This window comes from Xenopus laevis, chromosome 4L, assembly GCF_017654675.1.
Source record: "Xenopus laevis strain J_2021 chromosome 4L, Xenopus_laevis_v10.1, whole genome shotgun sequence".
NCBI classification, from domain to species: domain Eukaryota; kingdom Metazoa; phylum Chordata; class Amphibia; order Anura; family Pipidae; genus Xenopus; species Xenopus laevis.
Window position 1 is genome coordinate 99,918,272 of NC_054377.1, and position 21,795 is coordinate 99,940,066.

At 38.3% G+C, this 21,795-nt stretch overlaps 1 protein-coding gene across 1 annotated transcript in view; it reads left to right on the top strand.

The window, feature by feature from the left end:
- The first annotated feature begins 8,069 nt into the window (after positions 1-8,069).
- bcar3.L (BCAR3, NSP family adaptor protein L homeolog) overlaps positions 8,070-21,795 on the top strand; it is an 81,141-nt gene continuing 67,415 nt past the window's right edge. The window contains 1 exon segment of the mRNA NM_001091730.1: positions 8,070-8,214. The gene's annotated coding sequence lies outside the window, so the exon portion shown is untranslated.

Consider the following 21,795-nt stretch of genomic DNA (forward strand, 5'->3'; position numbering starts at 1 on the left):
CTTGTTTTGTGACAAAAAGTCAGGCGATTTCCCTCCCTGCCCCTAATTTGCATATGCAAATTAGGATTTGGATTCGGCTGGGCAGAAGGCTTCGGCCGAATCCGAATCCTGCTGAAAAAGGCCGAATCCCGAACAGAATCCTGGATTCGCTGCATCCCTAATTATCAGTGACCAAGTGTTCCATGGGACATGGAAGCTGTAGATCTCCTCTCTAAAAGCACAGCAGCAAGTGCTCTCTAAGGGTTAGTCCACACGAGCTGATTCAGGGAGATTTATCGGCTGGCGACTAATCGCCTCTTCTTCTGGGCAACAATCTCCCCGTACTGCCTTTGCGTGTCTTCCTGTCCGCTATAAAAAAAAAAGAAAAGTCACCTGCGCTAAAGCACACACGGTGCTTCGTTTTCTGAATTCGCCCAAAGTTGCCTCACGAGGAAACTTCGGGCAACTTCGGAAAACAAATCGCCGCGTGTGCTTTAGCGCAGGCAATCCTGAAATCCTTGTGTGTATATTATTTTGGTTAACTCAGTGAGTATACCTGCAACGATTTAAACCATTATATACCAATATATTGTTTGTATTGTTGAAAACTAATAAAAATTGTCAGTAAAAAAAAAAAAATGAGCGTAATGCTTTACTGTAATGCAAACTACAAATGGTGATTATATTGGCCACTGGTAAAGCTGTTGTGGGTCTAAATGTGGAATACTCTACCCTGGTTGTGGATATAACACAGGTCTCTAGTCTAGGGCACATAGTTTGATATGTCAGAAAAAAATCTGTATGTGTTTACTTAAAACTAATTCAAGAATGTGTTTAAAGGGGTTGTGCAGCTTTGAATTAAATATTAATATGATGTAGAGAGTGATATCTTGAGACCATTTGCAGTTGGTTTTCACGTTTTATTATTGTGATTTTTGAGTTATTTAGCTTTTTATTCAGCAGCTCTCCAGTTTGGGATTTTAGCACTCTAGTTGGTAGGGTTTACATTATCCTAGTAACCATGCACAGAGACTGGAAAATGAATAGGAGAGGGCCTGGAGAGAAAGACAGAGCATTTGTTTTTTAGATGGGGTTAGTGACCCCCATTTGAAAGCTGGAACGAGTCAGAAGAAAACGTCAAATAATTAAAAACTATAAAAAATAATCAAGACAAATTGAAATAGAATTGGGCATTCTATAACATACTAAAAGTTAATGTAAAGGTGAATTACTCCTTTAAGGAACAATGTGCTGCATTGCTATGTAAGTAGCACAAACTGCCCCAGGAGTCCTTACATATAAAACCCAGCCCCCTGTATGCTAAAGCAAAAGGCAGATCTGTGCTGCAATCTGCCCAGGCCTTATCAGTTCACTGAAGAATGTACTACGATTTTATGTTTTTTTCCCTCAAGCAGTTTTCATTAAAAAAAAAGGGACAAAGGAAGTAAATAAAATCTCTAGACTATGATTGATCAGTGATGAGAATCCAAAGTAAGTAAGACTTTAGAGAGGTTTACTACACTCACCGGGGCAGATCCTCTATAAGATATACAGTCTGCATTGTGATGGCTGCTGAGCAAAAGTTATTTACCAATAATCTGACTGTAGTATACTTTCTCATTACCTTCTTACTTAATTTCCCATTTCTTTTGTGTGACCAAAATGGTTAATTTTTCACAGTGGTGATATGGATGCAAAACATGATATACCTAGAACAGTGCTGTTTTTGTTATTTTCCCTAATCTCATGTATTGTTTCCTTGTTTCAAATGCTGTTCAGTTGTTTTCGGACTGTTCACTAGAAATAAAGACTTTTCTAATTGCTTTCCATGTTTTAATTTTGACCATTTTTCCAAACTTTAACTCAATTTGCTACATTAGTGAATACATTTCTCAGCAGCATCAGTGGAATATTAGCAACTTTTGTATCCTGGTGCAGTCCCACCCCCAGCCACTTACTGGTGTAGCACTGTAGGCACTTGACCAGTCTTGACCTGTTAACAAGGGTGGCAAAATGCCACCTCTGTTAACTTTAAGAGACAAATTTTAATTAAAACAGAAATTTGGATTTGCAGTAGCACTAGCTTCACTAGCAATATGCCCCCCCATGATCCGCTCCAACACTACAGTTTTAAGCACGGAACTGGATAGGGGGGGCGGCATTGGGGCTGCTGTCTCAGGCATCATCAGCCCCAGAATCAGGGCTAGTTGGATAGCTATTATATTATTTTTAGTTGCATCAGCACAATTAACAGAACTTTGCACTACAAAAAGTAATGGAACTTTATCATAGTTAGTCAGTGTTCCCGAAGTGTGCTTATATTTTTAATTTCTTTTTTTAAATCTCAAAATAGGTCTGTAGTTTCATTTAATATAAATTAAATAATATGTTTGGATATTATTATTATTAATTTATTTTGTGTTATAAAAGAGCCTGTGAATGACATTATTATAGCCACAGATAAGAAAAAAAACAAAGGATTAGGGGAATTTATGGCTTGAAAGGACAACAGTTTAACACTTCTAAAAGGGAACTATTTCTATCATAAAACTACACAAAACTACATTTGATTCTTAGTAATTCATTTTAGAGATATAAACTTTTAATTAGTGACTTCCTAACAAGCCTAGAATTCTATTTGGGGCACCACAAAGCCAAGACACCAGTCTCCCTCCCTCCATTGCTAACTGGTTGCACTACTACTCTGAGTTTATGCCATTCCAAATAGAAACCCTTATTTGAATTTAAGCAAGCACAAAATGTTACATGACTTACATTCAAAATAATAAAAACCAAAGATGTTATTGTAGCAAAGACTGATATGCTCTTAATATAATGATGAACATGCAATCTTATATGTAGGCCAAACACTCAGGTTACAAGGGAATTTGCTGATGAGTGCTCAGTTTTAGACTTTTCTCTTAGTTTGCAAGTATTAATATATATCCACTTGAATATGTAACTTCAAAGCACGCCATAACCGACTTTCCTTGTTTTATGGCAGAGCCTCTCCCAAAGAGACTTTAGTGCTTCAAGGAATAAGTGGATCTTTATAGGAATGAAAAAAGCATTCAAATTTTTACATTAGTGCTGAAAGATGACGCATAAATGCTTTCAGCATAGTATTAAGGCACCAGTAGTTAAAGACACAGTCTTATCATTTAGATTTTATCAGATAAAAAATATCAAATTGCATAGAAATAGAAATATTATGTTTGCAGTAGAACTTATGTTTATAAAAGGCCAGCATATACAGAAAGGGCAGTGATTCTTTAATGAAACGAATACGCTCTATGCTTTATTATTTGTTGTGAACATTAATGGGAGCAGACTAATGCAGGTTTTGTGTGTACTTAAAAGCAAGAAAGGGTTTTACTAGCAGTTTGGCTTTGTACAACAACAGAAGAGTTGGACAGCTATGTCTGGGGTCGTCAGACCATGACCTCCATGTGTAAACACTTTGTTTTTATATCAGTGCTATAAAGGGCTATTCATAGAATGGAATAATTGGCTCAATATATCTACATATAGATACAAATAATAATAATTTAAGTAGCATTAAAATATAAGCAGGTTTTTAATTGAAACCAATTTTTACATACATATGTTTTTTATTATATGCACAGAAGATGACTTTGCGTAGACTGTAATAACAAAAAAGAAATTATTGACTGTATAAGAACTTCCTTTAAATAATTGGAGGTGGGTTTGGGGGACGTTCTGGCCTCCATTTCAGGATATATTTTCAATTGGGATATTGCACAGTATGCTTAACAAAGGGCCAACATAGGCCTGAAACATTGCCACATGTGTGTCTTTTCTGGAACCCAAAAAGCACTAAATTCACATTGTATAATTGCAGAATGTTGCAGTCTTTTTTCAGAATTGATTTTAGTGTGAGCAAAGGATCTAAAAAGCAAGATATAAAAATACAGGGTATTCCTTAATCCTCGAACAAGAAAAATGTATGAAATCACGCTGTGGAACTACAGGTGTAGGAGAACGATATTCTGTGGATCTCTGGGTTTTAGCATTCAGTGTCAAGGTAACAGGGTGTCAGGACAAGGAAGTGAATACTGAAGAGGAAGCAGAACACTAGGGCGCTGCTAAGCACTTTCAAGCAGTAAGGTGAGCGTAATGTGAAGTCACAAGTTAGTGCAAAAAGCAGATAAGCATAGTAAAGATGGAGTACTGCAATTGGGCGAATGGGAGCAAGAACTGTAGGCCATAAAAAGAAATATTCTGGCACTAAAATACCTATGTTGTAAGATGATTTTCCAATTCTGCATCAATATTTGTGGTTTCATTATGGTGGCACTGGGTGTTAAATTCATCAGAAAGTGATGTCATGGCATAGTCACAGTCAATTAGCAAAGTCCCAGTTTGTGAGTACAGTGCCCAACTCCACCCCATGAGAGGTCACAGAATCCTTACTATCCGGTTTGAAAGGGAATTTCGTTTAAAGGGCTTGTTCACCTTCCAACACTTTTCTCAGTTCAGTTGGTTTCAGATTGTTCCCCAGAAATAAAGACTTTTGGCAATTACTTTCTATTTTTTGTGTGATTGTTTTTCTTATACCGTAAAGTGTAAATTTTTCAACTTCTATAGCAGCTCGGGGGGGGGGGGTCACCGACCCTGTAAACTTTTATAAGTTGATACATTTCTTATCTTTTTCCCGGCTGAGAATCCCTGGGTTTTATTAAAGGCAGCTGTTAGAATTTATACAATAGTTGCTTATACTCCAGAGATGCTGCTGAAAAATGTATCCATTAAATGTTGCAAAATTGTAACAGTTTGGATTCTGTCTGCACCTGAATTACTGAGCTGCCAGATTTAAACACCAGAGACAGGGACATTACATTTTAAATTTAGATTTTGGAAACAAATGTAAAAAAAAAAAAAATAAAATAGAGTAATGCAAAGTCATTGACAAAAAGTATTTGAAAGGTGAACAACCCCTTTAAGGCATTTATCAGGCTAGGAGCATGAACATCAGAATGACTGATCTAAAAGTGTTCTAAGAGGAGCAAACTTTTCTGCCGAATACCGCTTACTTGACTGCTTCCAGGTCAAATATAGCATCTAGGCTGTGTATAGGGAAGAAGCACACCAACTTATATCAGCATAAGCCTTTGTCACATTTTATTGCAGAAGTTGTAGCACAATTTCTGCAAAAAAAATGTGACAAAGGCTAAGAGGAGCAAAGCCTCAACAGTGAATAAGAATTGCAAAAATCCTTGGGAAACTCTGAAGACAATTATGTTTTCTACTGCAGACTCCTGTTGACCATTCATTTTTACTGAAGCCTGATCTTTTTGGTTAGAAGAAAATTGATTGGAGACCACAGGCTTAACAAATGAGATCTGTAAAGTATTGGGAATGCTCATCTCTAGCTGTAAACAAATATTTGCTGGATTAATGATCTTAAAGGCAGATAAATTACCAATACATTTGTCACTGACCAATAACATTGTGTCCAGCAGGCCCAGTCTGACACTGTCTCTATAGTAGTAATGATCAAGGACTTCAAAGTTGTTACATGAGTCTCCCATCTTGGATTTGGGTAGGAGTGTCTGTGACATGCACATGCTCAGTGTGCTTTGAGCCCCTGTTGAGAAGAACAAATCATCAAGCAGAAAATGAGGTTTGCCTGTCATATAACCTAATGTTAAATGGCTGATTATTAAATTGTGGTAATTATGCTGGTTTCTGAGCTGCCATGTACCAATAATCTGAATGATTTAATAATCAGTTTTATATTGTTACATTGTATATATTAAGTATGTTGTGTTTTGGCTCCTAAGCTCAGTAACTGACAGCAGCAAAAATCATGTGCAGTAAACCAGATGGGGAGCTACAGATCTTTATTGCTAAAGGGTCGTAGTTACCTTGGGCTGGTAAAGAATCGCAAAACATAATATGCAATATTTCTGCCCTACTTCTTTAGTTAGGTGTATTTCTCCTGTTAAACAGAAAAGGGTTTTGCAATCTCCAGACATTTTCTGGTTTATTTTGAAGATCTTTGGTATAATGATTTCCAAAAAAAATCTCCCACCTAGTGGAAAGTTCTTTCTTACAAGACTACCTGCCATTGGTTTCCCTATATCAAAATACTTTCTAGGCCGTGGCCTGCTTGTCTAAGTATGCTGAAAGAGAGACTATTAATCAAAGCTGGTCTGATGTCCAATTTTGCTTACAAATATAGGGAATGTTTACCTTGAATTATCTTTTGAATGATGTAGACAGAAACAAAAACAGACAATATAAATTTGGACTTAAAGGGATACCAGGACAGTAAGCTCATAATGAAATATGGTTTCCATGAGTTGCTTCACTAGTGTACATTTGCCCACTGTTTATAAATGCTCAATTGTCATCAGAAAACCAAGAATTTGCTTTTATCTGAAATCAATGTGAAATATTGAGTGAATTATTATAGTTTTGCAAACAAATATTGAGGGAATTATTATTATTGTTTTACAAACAAATATTTAGTTACCAACACCTTTTTTCTTTAAACATGGGGGAATGTATTTCTTGGTAGCCACGTGACATTTTATACTTTCTTTCTAGCAAAACTTTCATAACTTTTTTTGATAACAGGATCAGAACCAGGTAAATCAGGGTGTAAATACTGAGGGGGGCCCAGGAAGTATAGGGGCCACACAAAGCCCTTATACATATACAATTTCAATAAATATTGGTAAAACAGGGCAACCTCTAGACCAGTGATCCCCAAAAAGTAGCTCGTGAGCAACTTGTTGCTCTCCACCCCCTTGGATGTTGCTCCCAGTGGTCTCAAAGCAGGTGCTTATTTTTGAATTCCAGGCTTGGAGGCAAGTTTTAGTTGTATAAAAACCAGATGTACTGCCAAACAGAGCCTCAATGTAGGTTGGCAATCCACATAGGAGCTACCAAATGGCCAATCACAGCACTTATTTTGCACCCCAAGAACATTTTTCATGCTAGTGTTGCTCTCCAACTCCTTTTACTCCTGAATGTTGCTCACAGGTTCAAAAGGTTGGGGATCCCTGCTCTAGACATTTTGGTGGCCAGCAGATTTTTGCCCCAAAATTATTTGAAATTGAGAAATGTCACTGCGAGAATGCATAAGAGCGATGGGAGAATGGGGTACAGACAGGGCTGCCATCAGGGGGGTACAGGGGGGACAAGTGTTGCAGTTTAAAGAGCCGGGCCCCCCTTGCGAGCGCTGAAGCCTGCAGCCAGCCGAACAGCCGAAAATGCGGAAGTGCCAAAACGCCGAACAGCAGAACTCCCGAAGCAGCGAAAAGACCCGAAGTCACGAAAATAATTTTATGGGGGGCCCTAGTGCCAATGTTTTTAAACTAATAGGGGGCCCTGACCATCAATAACTTTTTATAACTTGTTTGTGTGTGGGGGGTTACTTTTTTAGCGCTCATATCTGTGTGGTCTTTTAACTGTGATGTGGAGTGGGCTGGGATGGGGCTTGGGCACCAGAGTGGGCGAGGTCAAGGGGGCCCCGAAAATATTGTTGTACGGGGCCCCGTGATTTCTAATGGCGGCCCTGGGTACAGAGGCCAAAATCTGGTAACTCCCAACTTCTACACAAGTCAGTCCCATTGCATGCTGGGTATTGTAGTCTTACATTAAACTTAGCAGTGGGCAAACTACATTACCCGACATGCATTGTGAGATGCAGGCTTGGCACATTAGGGCAAGATCAAAACCAGCCTGGGCTTTAAATTAGTGACCCAATTTGGCTGGAAAACCGCCAACCTGACCGCCACACTCATCCTCACACACAGAGCATCATGTGACCAGGCTGTGAGGCAGCCCAGGATGAAAAGATGCAATGTAATAAGTTATAGAAGAGCAATAGCTGGGAAAGATCAAAACTGTCAGGAGAGCGAGGCAGAGTATATAAACTGTGAGCAGCGAGCTTTATCATTACTAGGACTTGAGACACTTGCTTTAAACCTGCTTGAGGGGAAAATTGTATGTGTGGGGGGAGCGAGCGGCCAGGCACGGGGCGTGGCCTCAAAGTGCTAAAGAAGAAGCTCCCAGCTAGATATTGTGTCCGTGTTGCTGCCTGGGGTGGGGAGTTTATTCGAGTGTAGAGTCACAGCAGAGAGCTTGGCACAACAAGCAGCCGCCAGTACGACGTACTAGGAGCAGAGAGCACCGGCTGAGACTGCAATTATTTCTGCCACCATGCGTGTTGGATAATATACCCTTCAGTGAGTGGGAGCAAAGGTAAGCAAAAGTCGGCTCTGTGTTCAGCTGGAGCCAGACCCACCTCTGCTCGGGGTCCCATTCATTAGAGTTAGTAGCAAAGCGCTGCCAAATACTTCTGACTCCTGAAGCAATTTAGCACAAGTAGCTGGTCTTGCCTGGGACCTGCCTGTCACATTGTTATGAGTCTGAAGCAGAAATGAATGAACATCCCCTGCAATTTTAACTTAGTGGTTATTCAGTATGACTTCTTACAAGTGGTCCTAAGGGTTGTGCTCTATTCTATACCTTCTGTAAATGTAAATCTGTGCATATACTGTACATCTCTTACACTGTCAGCAACATTCCCTCACAGACAAAGATTAGCTTTAATTTGTTCAACAGGTTATTCATGGTACTATGTGTTACAATCAGACTTTGAGGATGCAGCCTCATTCATTTAGCTTAGCACTGAATGGCTTGAAATTATGGTGACTTTACCACCAGCCTTTAAAGTAGATTTCTGTAAGTAGATCTTATCACGAGAAAGCTTGAATGTAAGAAAATGCTTTTAGTAGATTGTAAGCTCTTTGCCCCCACCGAGCACATCTTTTTCATGTTATTTGCTTGTTTCTAGATCAGTGTATGAGGACAGCCTTGTATCAGGAATATCAACCAAATGTTTGTTATTCGCATTCCGTTTTGAACAAATACATGTACTATGTGCAGCTTTCTGAGCTCCTATGTGTGTTCTTAAAGGAAGAATGCCACTTTTGTATTTCATGGATAGGAAGGTTCATTGCACCCTCTTTCTAGTCTCATATTCTGAAGGTGATTAGGAAGGGCAAGAGCTGGAGAAGTCATTACCTTTCTGTTGCTGTTGTTTACAAATCAAACTCATTACAAAGAAGCACATTTGCTTTGAAGCAGACTTCCTTTGGTCTTTCGCCCCCTCATCCACAAATCTAGGAGAGAAAAAAACATCTGTGGGGTTGAGACTAAATCAAAGAGTATATAACATTATAATTACAGAACTGGAATGAGGTGTGTGAAGTTTTGTAGGTGTTGCAAAGAGACTTGGGTTGGATAGACTTATGTGTTGCACACAACCTGCTACTGCATGCAACAACCAGGATTTTTGTGGGATGCTACAAAATCTATTCATCTGTATTGTAATATAAAATGTAGTCTACATTTTATAGCATTTGTTTTTATGTGCACTAACATGTGCATTGACAACAGTCAATATATCTCAATGACAAAAAATAAATAAATAAATAAATCAGGCTTTATTTTGTTACATGAAAATGCAGCATGGCAATTTTTTATCCAGCCTGAGTATGCCCCATTATGTCAAAACCCCACTCTGATTCAGACTCCACTCTGCTCAAAGCCCACCCAGTTTGCCATATGCTAATTTCGCTTCTAGCAAGTGTGCCCTTACTGGAGTCCCCTTATTACCTCCCGTCATGGCAGCCCTGCTCCCAAGGCCTCCATTATGAGCCTATCATTGGTCATGGGGCCAGACAGATCATCTTGATTTGTCCCAGTGCATTGTTGTATGCCCAGCCAAAAACTCTAAGCACTTACCAGATGTAGTGCTCTGTTAAGCACTACATCTGGTGTAAAATGTAGAAAAAAAGTTATGTCCATAGGGAAAGAGCACAATAATGATTTTGCAGTAGTATGTCCATAAGGGATGTCAAACCTGTGGCCATCAATATGCTGTACTTCAGCTCCATTCAGCTGTTTTAAGATGCTGTGTGGCTTTACTCTGCAACAGCTGGAGGGATCTGTGATTTGCATGTACCTGGTGTCTATGGACCACTCTACTTCCTATATCTTATTTTTTTTCTACCAAGGCATGGATGATCAATATTGCTTACTCTCTAGATGCAACAATGTTTATTTTTTCATAATTATTCTGACAATAATTGTTTAGTGCTCTAGCCAGACCTAAGCTAGTGTGCAACAAATGTGTATTCTCTTGGTGGTCTGTACAGAGCACAACATGCACATACAAGCATTTGTGGGTTGGTGTCCTACAGTTAAAATGTGTTTTTTTGCACAGTAGTTGTAGATCTAATACCTTAAATTATATTAACAGTTATCTGACTTCTACAGGACTAGAATGAGATGGATATGCATACATCTGTTGCATATAGCTACGTTTGCAGTAGCCTCTCTGTGTGTAGTTGTTCTTCATGTCCAGCCAAGGTCTAGGCCATAGTGACAAATCCCATCATATTGTACTTTACCCACTTTTACCCAATTTCTGTAGCTTGCCAGTGATCAATAAACAAAGAAACTATGATAACCCACCTGGTGACCAGAACGGTTCCACCCCCTTTTCCATAGGATCCAGCCTATGGAAATAACAGAATCACCACTTTGCTATATGGAACATATATTTTACATCTGTTAAACTACAAGCAGCCAGAGATACAGACACCACAAGTGCAAAGCCACCCCCACACTGTATTTCTTTGGGGTTAAAAAAAAAGACTTTGCAGCACATTACACTTGTCAATAACATCATTTTACTAATATGTTCATTGCCACCTTTTAGTAGCAGTGCACAGAGGATCCAGTGTTTACCCAGAAAAGAAGCAAGTTGCTGACCCTTCTAACAGCAGAGGGATTTAATATGTGATCAAATACCCTTTTGTGCTTGAAATGTATTTGAAGTCTCCTATTGCAGCCCTTGCACAGGCCATCTGGCTTATTGTTGCTGTTCTGTTCTGATAGGGTTTTGAAATGTTTCTTAGTTGGAGGAGGCATGCATTCCGATCACCCTTGCATAGTCAGAAAAGTCTGAAGAAGTAGGTTGCATGAGAGGGTCTGGGTAACATTGTTCTCTTCATTGTCACCCAGAGAATGAATAGTTAGCAGTGTTTTATATGATGCCATGTGGGCTGTTAATAGCTCTCCTCTCACACTGCTTGGCAAGATTTCACATTCATTTAGGCGTATTATGGGCTCCTCCTGTGCCTTCTATGGTATCACGTCTACAGAGAAAACTTGTACTTTCAAAAAATGTATCCTAAAAAACTGGGGGAAGTGCATTCTCTGTGAAGGGGGCAATTATTAGATTATCCACCTGGGGAACAACCCAATTACAAGATGGTCACATCCAGCAAAAAGCACAAGTTCATGTTTTTCATGATAATTAAGCCATTTGCTTAAAGGACATGTCAACCCAAAAAATTGTTTTTTGCCTATTAAAGAAAACACAATTATAAACATCTTTCCAATATGAATCTATTAAAAATGATTAGTGCTTTTCAAAGTTATTTGAAAATGTGACTGCCATAGAAAGCTGTATTTGCTTAGCTCCTGGATGTTTTTAACAATGTTGCAAAAGCCAGTATCCTCCCACAAGTCAGGACATTGTTTCAAAAGCCAGAGCCACCAGGGCCGAGAATAGAAAGGGACAGACAAACACTGCTTTCAATAGCAATATATGTCCAAATATATTAGGAGTCAAGGGTGAGTTTATTGTCATTTCATCCATATACGTTTGTACAGTACACAGTGAAATGAAACAAGGTTCCTCTAGGAACATTGTGCTACACAACAGACAAAGTGCAAGTGCAAAAATATGCAACTCCTGCAAGACAGGACAACATAGTGCAGGGACAGGACAAGGCAGTGCACACTCAGCAGATGTAATATGATCAGTAAATAATGCTAAACTTCAGACATGATGGGTGTATCATTGAACCAAAGTTTCTTAGAATAATGTTGTCTTTAATTTATATAGAAAATATTTTTTTGGGGTTGACGTCCTTTAATAATTTATTTTCTTGAAATAATTGTGTGTGCAGTATTTTATACAAAATGTAATATTTCTTGTGCAACTTGCATTGTTAAAGCCAAACCTGCCTTCATGTACAAAAGCTAATGGCACTTTTAAATTTGTAGCCTATTTGTACTCTGGAATTAACATTAGGGCAAAAATCATTCTATCACTAATTGAAAGAACTTGGTTATATGTAAGCTGCTTTATGATATGAGTAGGAATTATCTTCCCTTTTTTTTCATAAATAGATTAAGCATGACATTATTGCTTATTGTGTGCATAGAACATTCTTTAGTATATATTTTATTTGCAAACAGATAGGAGCTGTCATACTGCATTAGCACAATGACTAGGTGATTGCAATACTTTAAAATACAAATGTCTTTTCACACAATCCACACAATTCCCTTAGAAGTCTATAACCAATACTAATGTTATTTGAAAAAATAATGTCTAACACCCAGGGAGTGACACCTGGCTGTCTACAGATACATTTCTTTGATCTGAGTCAGGAGAAGTGATATGACATGTCTTCCTGTAGAAATGCAAACATGCAGCCAAGGAATATTCTGTAGAGAGAATAAGCAGTGGTGATAAATGCTACAATAGGGGATATTATTAGGGTCAGGCCACACTGGGCGTTTTGGCGACTAATTGCCTAGTTTTCATGGCGACCAATCTCCCAAAATGCCTTCCCTCACTCTGCACCGGGTAAAATGAAAAAACGCTGGTGCTAATCACACGCGGCCATTCGTTTTCCGAATCCTCCCGAAGTTGCCTCACGAGGAAACTTCGGAAAACGAATCGCCGCGTGTGATTAGCACCGGCATTTTTTTCATTTTAGCTGACGCAGAGTGAGGGAAGGCGTTTGTGGAGATTGGTCGCCGCAAAAACGAGGCGATTAGTCGCCAGGCGACCAAATCTCCCCAAAACGCCCAGTGTGGCCTAGGATATCACTATTTGTTTATCTAGAAATATTTGCGCAGGGAACACAGTTGTCAACATAGTTGCGCAAAATTTTAAATTATAAAAACTTGACAATAGCAATCAGAACTTACCAAACAAATGAAGTTTATATTAACTGACATATAGTTTTTCCATTTACTCTGAGAACTGCTGTGTTCACTATTGTATTGTTTAGGTAACCTTTTCAGCCCTGGTGGTAGAGTTTTGGTGTGTTCATTATGGAAAGTAAAGGATGTTTACACAAATGTTATTTTAACTGACTCTTTTGTGATAATATCTGTATTTATGGTTTTGGATTATCAGAATTCAAAACAGTTTCTTTATGTGTATACCAATACCATTTGAGGGGTTGGTAAAGGTGGCCATGCAGGGGCAGATTTAAACTGAGCTAATTGATCTAATCTGACCAATTGGATCAATTCAATTTTCAGAATTCATATTTATGACAAACTGTTGCATGACAATCGGTATCTGTGGTCAGCATGACTTCTACCCACCAACTGCAACATATCTTTATTATGTCAGAACAGACCTTTGTTTGAGTGCTTTATTAAAGGAACACTTAAATACACCTTTTGCTCACAATTCGCAAATTAATGCGAACATACACCCACTTTATGACATGAGCTCATTCAGTTGTACAAAAGGTACATAAACATCTGAATTTACAGATATAAATATAATTTTTGCTACGCAAATGTACCTAATCCATGGACTGAAGGTCACTATCTCCAAATAGCTATTTCCCAAAATCCCTTATTCTGAAATGCAACCCCTGCCTTTCCTTGTTTTTTGGTGATCTGAGAAATTCTGGAAAGTGAAGTCCCTCTGCTTTTCATAGTGGGAGTAGTAAAGTTTGAACATCTTTAGCATAGGCATATAGGTATATAGGGACTTGTATAAGTACATGAGCAATCCACTGCATATGTTCCATATTTTTTTTAAAAAAAAATACATTCATACAATATTTTACTGCTTTTACTCTTACCTGTCTAGATAGCTGTTCCTGCAGAAGTTCTTGACAGACCAGCCACTGGGTCAAATTTGTATAACTGATTTTCTTTATCTAGACTAGATGTGTCAGAATGCTAAATATTCCATCATGCCAAGATGGCTATTGAACCCCCCCCCCCTGTGCTGGAATTTAAAAAAAAAAAAATCCCTAGTAGATAGTAGAGTTAATTTTATCATGAGCCAATAATTCTGCCTTTATGTTTTTGGAGTGTGGGAAGAAATCCACACAGACACTTAAAGATCGATTGTAGATTGTATAATCTCAAAACCCCAGAGCAGGCAGAAGTGTTACCCATTGTGCTGCCCGTATAATTTAGATTATGTAGTTTTGGGGAGAAATGTCTCATAGATTACTTTAAAAAATAAGTTAAAAGTGGTTGTCGGACTTGAATTAAGGAATCCATATCCTGGCTTCCATTGACTTGAAGCTCTAAAACCCATGAAAACACCATTACTGGTGCTTTTTAGCTCAAAAACACTATCCTTTTGAACAAAACGTATCTATACTTTTTTACCTTTAAATATAAGTTTTCAGACACAAACACATTTTTTCTTTTTAAATACTGTTGTTTCCAAACCCCTTAAGTGTCAAGAACTGTAAACAGTGGGACAGTCGCTTCATTGTTTTACATTATTCTCACTCATTCCCCTCTAAATAACCACCATTTGTTTAATAAGAGAACTAAGTGCCTTCAAGCACCATGTACGGACAACAGGAGTATACTGATAAGGTCATAGTTTACCATACTGTTATCCAGTGATCCAAAGCAGTTTTTAAACTACAAAAGTATCTCCAAATTCATTGTAAGAAGGCATCTACACCATCTAAGGTGCCTGAAGGGTAGATAAGCTGTATCTCAGGAGAAATCTTCAGGCACATCATAAAATCAAGTGTCATTAAGCTGATCTTTATGCGCAACACAAATTGAGAAGCCTGCAGATAAACAAACATGGGTTGGGGGAGGTACGTCACAAAACCGGTACCTAATTTAGTTTTTATTAGTGTATGTTGTACTTTATATTATTTTCCTTAGCAGAAAAGAAATATTTAGTCCTTTCAAAATTCCCACTGAAAAAAATCAAAGTAAGGTTTTGTGTATCCTGTCAAAGCCAATAAACTATTTTTGGGCATTTAAAAAAACAAAAAACAAAATAGAGCAATTACAAATATGTGCCCATATGTCATCAGCTTAGGTTCTTAAATTGAACTAAACAAATAAAATGAAGGTCTTGGGGGAGTTGTGGTGTTCCATTCAGGATACATTTCCAAATTGGCCAATAAACCAGTTCTTTACAGTTACTGGAAATTCATTTAACTTTATCTTCAAAATAAATTAAATACTCTTAACTATGGATTTCAGAAATGTAAAAGTATGCATTACGGTGCATTTTCCAATATCTCCAGTAATGTATCCATACATCGCTGGGTTAGGGTGGGGTGCAGGCCATGCAGCCGGGCCGCCACCCTCCTCCCGACGCAATGTTTGCAGCGGATTCACAAAAGCGCAAACTGTCGGTGTGGCCGGGCATCTGAGTCCAGGCAAAACAATTGATTGCTTTGGCCTTTGCAAAATGGGTTAAAGGGGGGGGGGAGTGAGCGTTTTGCCAAAAATAAAAAACTTATTAGTTTTAAGGGGTAAGTTTTTGGAAAAGGAAAAATATTTTTTTTTTAAAAAAAAAAAAAATTCATTGATTGATTGCAGAAACTACAAGGAAGGGTCCTGAGTTTAGTTCTGACCTGGTAACACCATGTCTGTGTGCATTTCCTCCCAGTATTCTGGTTTCCTTCCACGCTCCTAAAACATACAGGCAGGATAATTAATTCCCAATAGTGATGTGCCTCGACCCTAACCTGAACCCCGGCCCGGCCTGACCACACTTCACTAATACCTGATAAAATTGATCCTAGTGTAAATTATAGGGAACTATGTGTAAATGTACTGGTTTTATATAAATAACGTGTAATAATTCTAGTATGACTACTTGGATTTATGCAACTGTCCATTTATTAAGGTGCCTTTGATACAGTATTGTTGGCTTTAGTCATCCTTGACTTTCGATTTCTTTAGTTCGTGCTTTTGTGCTTGGATTATTATTGGCCTTTCAGAGCTAATGTGATCATCAACGTTGCAAAGTTTAGGGTGAATATTTAATTTAAAATATTGGGATCCATTCTTCAGTTGGAGTAATTCAGCTGAACTGAAGCCGCCATCCAGGTATAAAATGCAGTACATCATTGTATAATATTTCTTAACAGATAGTATGCTCTGACATGGTATTACATATCTTTTAAAACTACCACTTTTCTACTGGTGTACCTGTAAAGAGGGAGGATATGGATTTCACAGGAACCAGTTTGAGGCCTATAAACCAGAAATGGGCATGCTGGTTACTGCCGAACTATGGTTTCCACACCCCAAACATGCTTCAGTTGCTGTCAGGCATGCTAGGAGTTGTACTTAATGTAACGGGGTTTCCATTCCTTCTGTAAATTATAAGAAAAAAAATGCCAGCCTTTCCACTATTGCTATGCAGTCTGCAAGCCAAAGTATTTTTCATGCATATTTAGATGCCCACACAGCCACCACAAGAACCCAGTAAATGCAAAAAGTATCGTCTGAATATCCAAAAATTTGTTCTGATATTATCAATGTGATACCAGGCTTACTGAATGTTTTAAATCAGGGAATATATGTAGCCTAGGAGTCCCATATGTCATTAATCCACACTATATTTGTAGGTGCTCCTCTGTATAATAGCATGTGACATTGAGGGGCAGATTTACCTAGGGTCGAATATCGAGGGTTAATTAACCCTCAATATTCGACTGCCGAATTGAAATCCTTCGAATATCGAAGTCGAAGGATTTAGCGCTATTCTAAAGATCGAACGATCTAAGGAATAATCGGTTAAACGATTAAATCCTTTGAATTGAACGATTCGAAGGATTTTAATCCATAGATCAAAGGATTTTCCTTAGATCAGAAAATTGTTAGGAAGCCTATGGAGACCTTCCCCATAGGCTAACATTGGCCTCGGTAGGTTTTAGGTGGCGAACTAGGGGGTCGAAGTACTTTTTAAAGAGACAGTATTTCGACTATCGAATGGTCGAATAGTTGAACGATTTTTAGTTCAAATCATTCAATTCGAAGTCATAGTCGAAGGTCGAAGTAGCCATACTCGACCATTCGAAATTCGAAGTATTTTTTCTTCTAATCCTTTACTCAAGCTAAGTAAATGGGCCCCTGAATTTTAAATAGAATGCAGATAGTTTCTCCTTGTTCTTTTTATATATGTGGGTTTTCTGGTAACTTTAGGACAGTTGCACAGTGTTAAATCTGCACTACCATAGGCAGCTAATCTTCCAAAAATGCCTTGCCATTACCTGACATTTGGATGTGGATTGCCACAAGTAAAACATATACTATAATCACAGGAAATCTGCTTCTTCTTTGGCATTTTCCCACGTTTAAGACTTATTGCTGCAAGTAAAATGGTTTTATTACAGAGATCCATATGTTGACCAATAGCAGGGCATTTTCAGGAGATTTTTTCGCTTGTGGTAGTGCATATTTACTGTGGACGGCGAATCTTACTTTTGTGACACTACCGGTATTGTCTGTTGAAACGAACTGCTTGCTTGTGCTACGTTTCCTGGCTTTTTAGTGACCTAGAACAAACAAATTTTGAGGGGTAATATTTTGAATTAAGTAGTTTTGTCTGTGTATGCTTTTATCTACTGTACATTTTTATGAGTTGCTAATGCAACACATTTCCACGCATTTTCAATACTTCCTTTTGTTGCATTGAAATTAATTATGTACCTCAAACTAAAATGTATAGGTTTTATCAAATGTCATTTAAATCCCTGAACTGTTGGCACTGAGCTTAATACATCTTATTACAAATAATTATTGCACCCTTTGTATCGCCTAAGGATGCACCAAATCCTGTATTCTGCCAAAATTCAACTGAATCAAAGTGCCTGGCCAAAAAATCAAGTGATTTTTCATCACACAAACAAGAAAGTCAAAAATGTGTTATTCACACTCTGCATGTGTGGTTCTCTTCGGTTTGGGATTTGGCTGAATCTTTCACAAAGGATTTGGGATTCGGTATGTCCCCAGTATTACCTACTGAATGTTGTATAGGAAGCAAAAATTTGCCTTGCCTTATGCCCAGGGTTGGCTATGGGGTAGGTCCTAATCCTAATGGGCACCAGTTAAATAGAATTATTTTATTATATGCACCATAGACCTAAATAATAGCTACAATACATATCCACATACAATTGTTGCGAGAGTGGGCCCCAAAGTCTGGTTCTACACTTCAAGGCCCAGTCTTGTGCAAGGATAATGGAAGTATTTTTTTTTAATATCTTGAATCCTTTTTTATTAATGGTTAAGTAAAAGATAATACAGATATGTGCAATAGTTACACAAGAGCTTCCTTTTATGGTAGTGTTCTGACTTACTCTTTGCACCAAAGAATGATCAGCTGGCACTACTATAGGTGAGTGCAATTGACAAAAACACTTTTTGCATGGCTTATCAATGGATGCAGTTTGGTGCCCATTTTGTACCTAGTACTTTGCCAAACAAGCCCTGAAAAACCCATGGGTTCAAAAAGCATTAAAATCAGGGGAAAACAACCCATAAGTACCTATTAGGGGTACAAGGTACTTGTCACTGTGGTAGAATTATGTTCTCCTGTTTAAATACTGTTGAAATCTTGAAAAATTCCTTTTAAAAGAATCTCACAAACCTGCCGATTTCTTGTGCAAGCACTCATCTCAATGTGAAATTACAGCGTTGCTGTAAAATTCCAGGAATCTAATACCAATGGAACATGTTTCTATGCGAAATAAATTTTTCAAGGATAACTGCAGAACGCTCTGAGTGACAGCTGCACACTTTTTGCCCTAATTTCTGGAGCCCACAGCTGTGTGGAACAGACGTTCATGTTCAAAGGCACTGGGAATTTGCTTGGAAAAGGGGCACACTGTTTAACTCTTCCACAGACATTCTTCTGCTATGTTATCTTTAACAAATGGCAAAATCTATTTTCCTCCAGACATGATATAATGTCTTTGTTGACAGTAGAAGGAAGCAGGGTTCCATGCCAGAGTCCTTTGATCTGCCCACACTGGGTGTTACCAGTAGTCCTTGCCCCGTCAAAATGGACCCTGAAACCATAGAATCTACAGCATTGACACAAATGTACAAATGTTTATGCCAGTACCATAATTGTATAGCAGGTGGCAATTGAATGGATTATAAGCTTAAATATTTCCTTTTGTAAATGATAGAAAATATATATATTCAGCATTTTCAATGTTTTATAAAATATTCTTAAATATAATTGCAACTGAAAGCAGTTTCTGTCTTTCCTTTGCTATTCCCTGCACAGCTGGTCCTGACTACATGTACCTTAAAGTATTATTTTGCTCACCTCCAGCCAAGACTCCCCACGGTGCCTTGCATGTCAATAACAGACTTGTAAAGAATGAAATTGACAAAAGTGTGCAATGCCGAAATAAGTATATAAAGATAGAACTTGTAATGTAAAAAATGAAAATGTACTCTCACTGGGTCAACAGTATCTATCCAAGGCACTGTCTAAGGGTACTTTGAACTGCTGTGCTGTATTATTGTGTCCCTAATGTGCCCTCTTTATAGGGGAGATCAAGGGTATTTCAGGATCTGTTGTTGCTAAGAGAGCTGCATTTCAAGAAGAAGAAATAGAAATTTGTTTCTTAAAATTACCAGACAAGGATTTTTGCTGTCCCAACTGAAATTGCCTTATGGCAAGAAACCTCTCTAGGGCAGATGTTTCCCCTTACATCCATTCCTTGTAAATCAAACCAGAACACACCCTCCCATGTTTTTAGCTGTTTGGCTTGTAGCAAAAAACAGCCCACTGTTTTTTACTTTTCAGGATGATATGCAATACTCAGATGGGAAATCAGAATCATGGGGGATACAAATAGGTGGTGAGGTTTAATACGATTGACAGAACTGAATTTTCTTTGTGTGTGCGTAATTAGATTTTATAATTTGGATCATATCAGAGTGGATGGAAGATAGTTCCCATTTTGCTTTACTGGCAGATCTGCAAACTAATCTTACTAATTTGTTAATGTGAATCAGGGCTATGTTTTCCTTAGTGGTTTATGGCACTGGCTAAGTAGGTCAATTACTCACATGATATTATAAGAAATGTCACACACTTAATGCTTTTCGTAATTCTATTAAGTAGAAAAGTCCATGAATTTTGCACATGACTTGTAAGAATAGATACACTGTATAAAGTAAAAAAAACTAAATTACTACAGGTATAGGATCCCTTATCCGGAAACCCGATATCCAGAAAGCTCTGAATTACGGAATGGCTGTCTCCCATAGACTCCATTTTATCCAAATAATCCAAATTTTTGAAATTGATTTCCTTTTTCCTTTTCTCTGTAATAACAAAACAGTAGCTTGTACTTGATCCCAACTAAGATATAATTAATCCTTATTTAAAGCAAAACCAGCCTATTGGGTTTATTTAATGTTTCAATTATTTTTTTTAGCAGACTTAAGGCATGAAGGCCCAAATTACAGAATGATCCGTTATCCGGAAAACCTCAGGTCCCGAGCATTCTGGATAACAGGTCCCATACCTGTACTAGACCGGTACATGCAAATTATGAAGATATGCAGGTGTTTAAATATGTTGTGTAAAGTGCTACAAAAAGTAAACTTACAATTTTATTCTATGCACAAATTTCACTCTTTGGTCTCATCCCTCACCTCGGATGATGACATTTAGGGTAGGGACACACTGGGCGATTTGGGGAGATTTAGTCGCCTGGCGACTAATCGCCGCGACTTTCCACGACCAATCTTCCCCGAATGCCTCCCCTCGCTCTGCGCCTGGCTAAAATGAAAAATCGCCTGCGCTAATCACACGAGGCAATTCATTTTCCGAAGTCGCCCGAAGTTTCCTCGTGAGGCAACTTCGGGCGACTTCGGAAAACGAATCGCCGTGTGTGATTAGCCCCGGCGACTTTTCATTTTATCCAGGCGCAGAGTGAGGGGAGGCATTCCGGAAGAAAAGTCGCTGCGATTAGTCGCCAGGCGACTAAATCTCCCCAAATCGCCCAGTGTGTCCCTACCCTTAATGAAACTGTTGCTCTGTAGCTGATTTACAGATAAAGACAAGACAGGGTGAATAGACAATGGTTTTGTTGCACACAACAGAGCATCACAGGCATTGACAGTATTGTTTCACCCACTTAAAGAGCAGGCTGTGTCAGCCCATTTGCCCAAGGGAATCCTTTCTAGGAATATAGGTTCCCTTTAAAATTTTTCATTTGCCCTATGATCTCACTTTGTAGCTGCCTTTGTATTTATAGGTTGGCTGTAAGCACAGGGTATGTTTATTGGTAAAATGGAAGAATTGGTCAAGGGCCTTAATACGATTGCTAGGCACAGTATGTCTTAAAGAGAACCGTTCAGCCTTTTTCACACACTTTCACTAATAACAATACTTGGGAAAACACCACTGACAGTGAATGTTGGTCCCTGCTCATATTTTCAACATGGACAAATTCAGTTTACAACTATATATGCTGTTTTTCTTTTATTGTATTACAATTATGGGACCTGTTATCCAAAATGCTTGGGACCTGGGGTTTTTTCGGATAATGGATCTTTCTATAATTTGAATTCATACCTTAAGTCTACTAGAACATGTAAACATTAAATAAACCCAAAAGGCTGGTTTTTGCTTCCAATAAGGATTAATTATATCTTGGTTTGGATCAAGGTACTGTTTTATTATTACAGAGAAAAAGG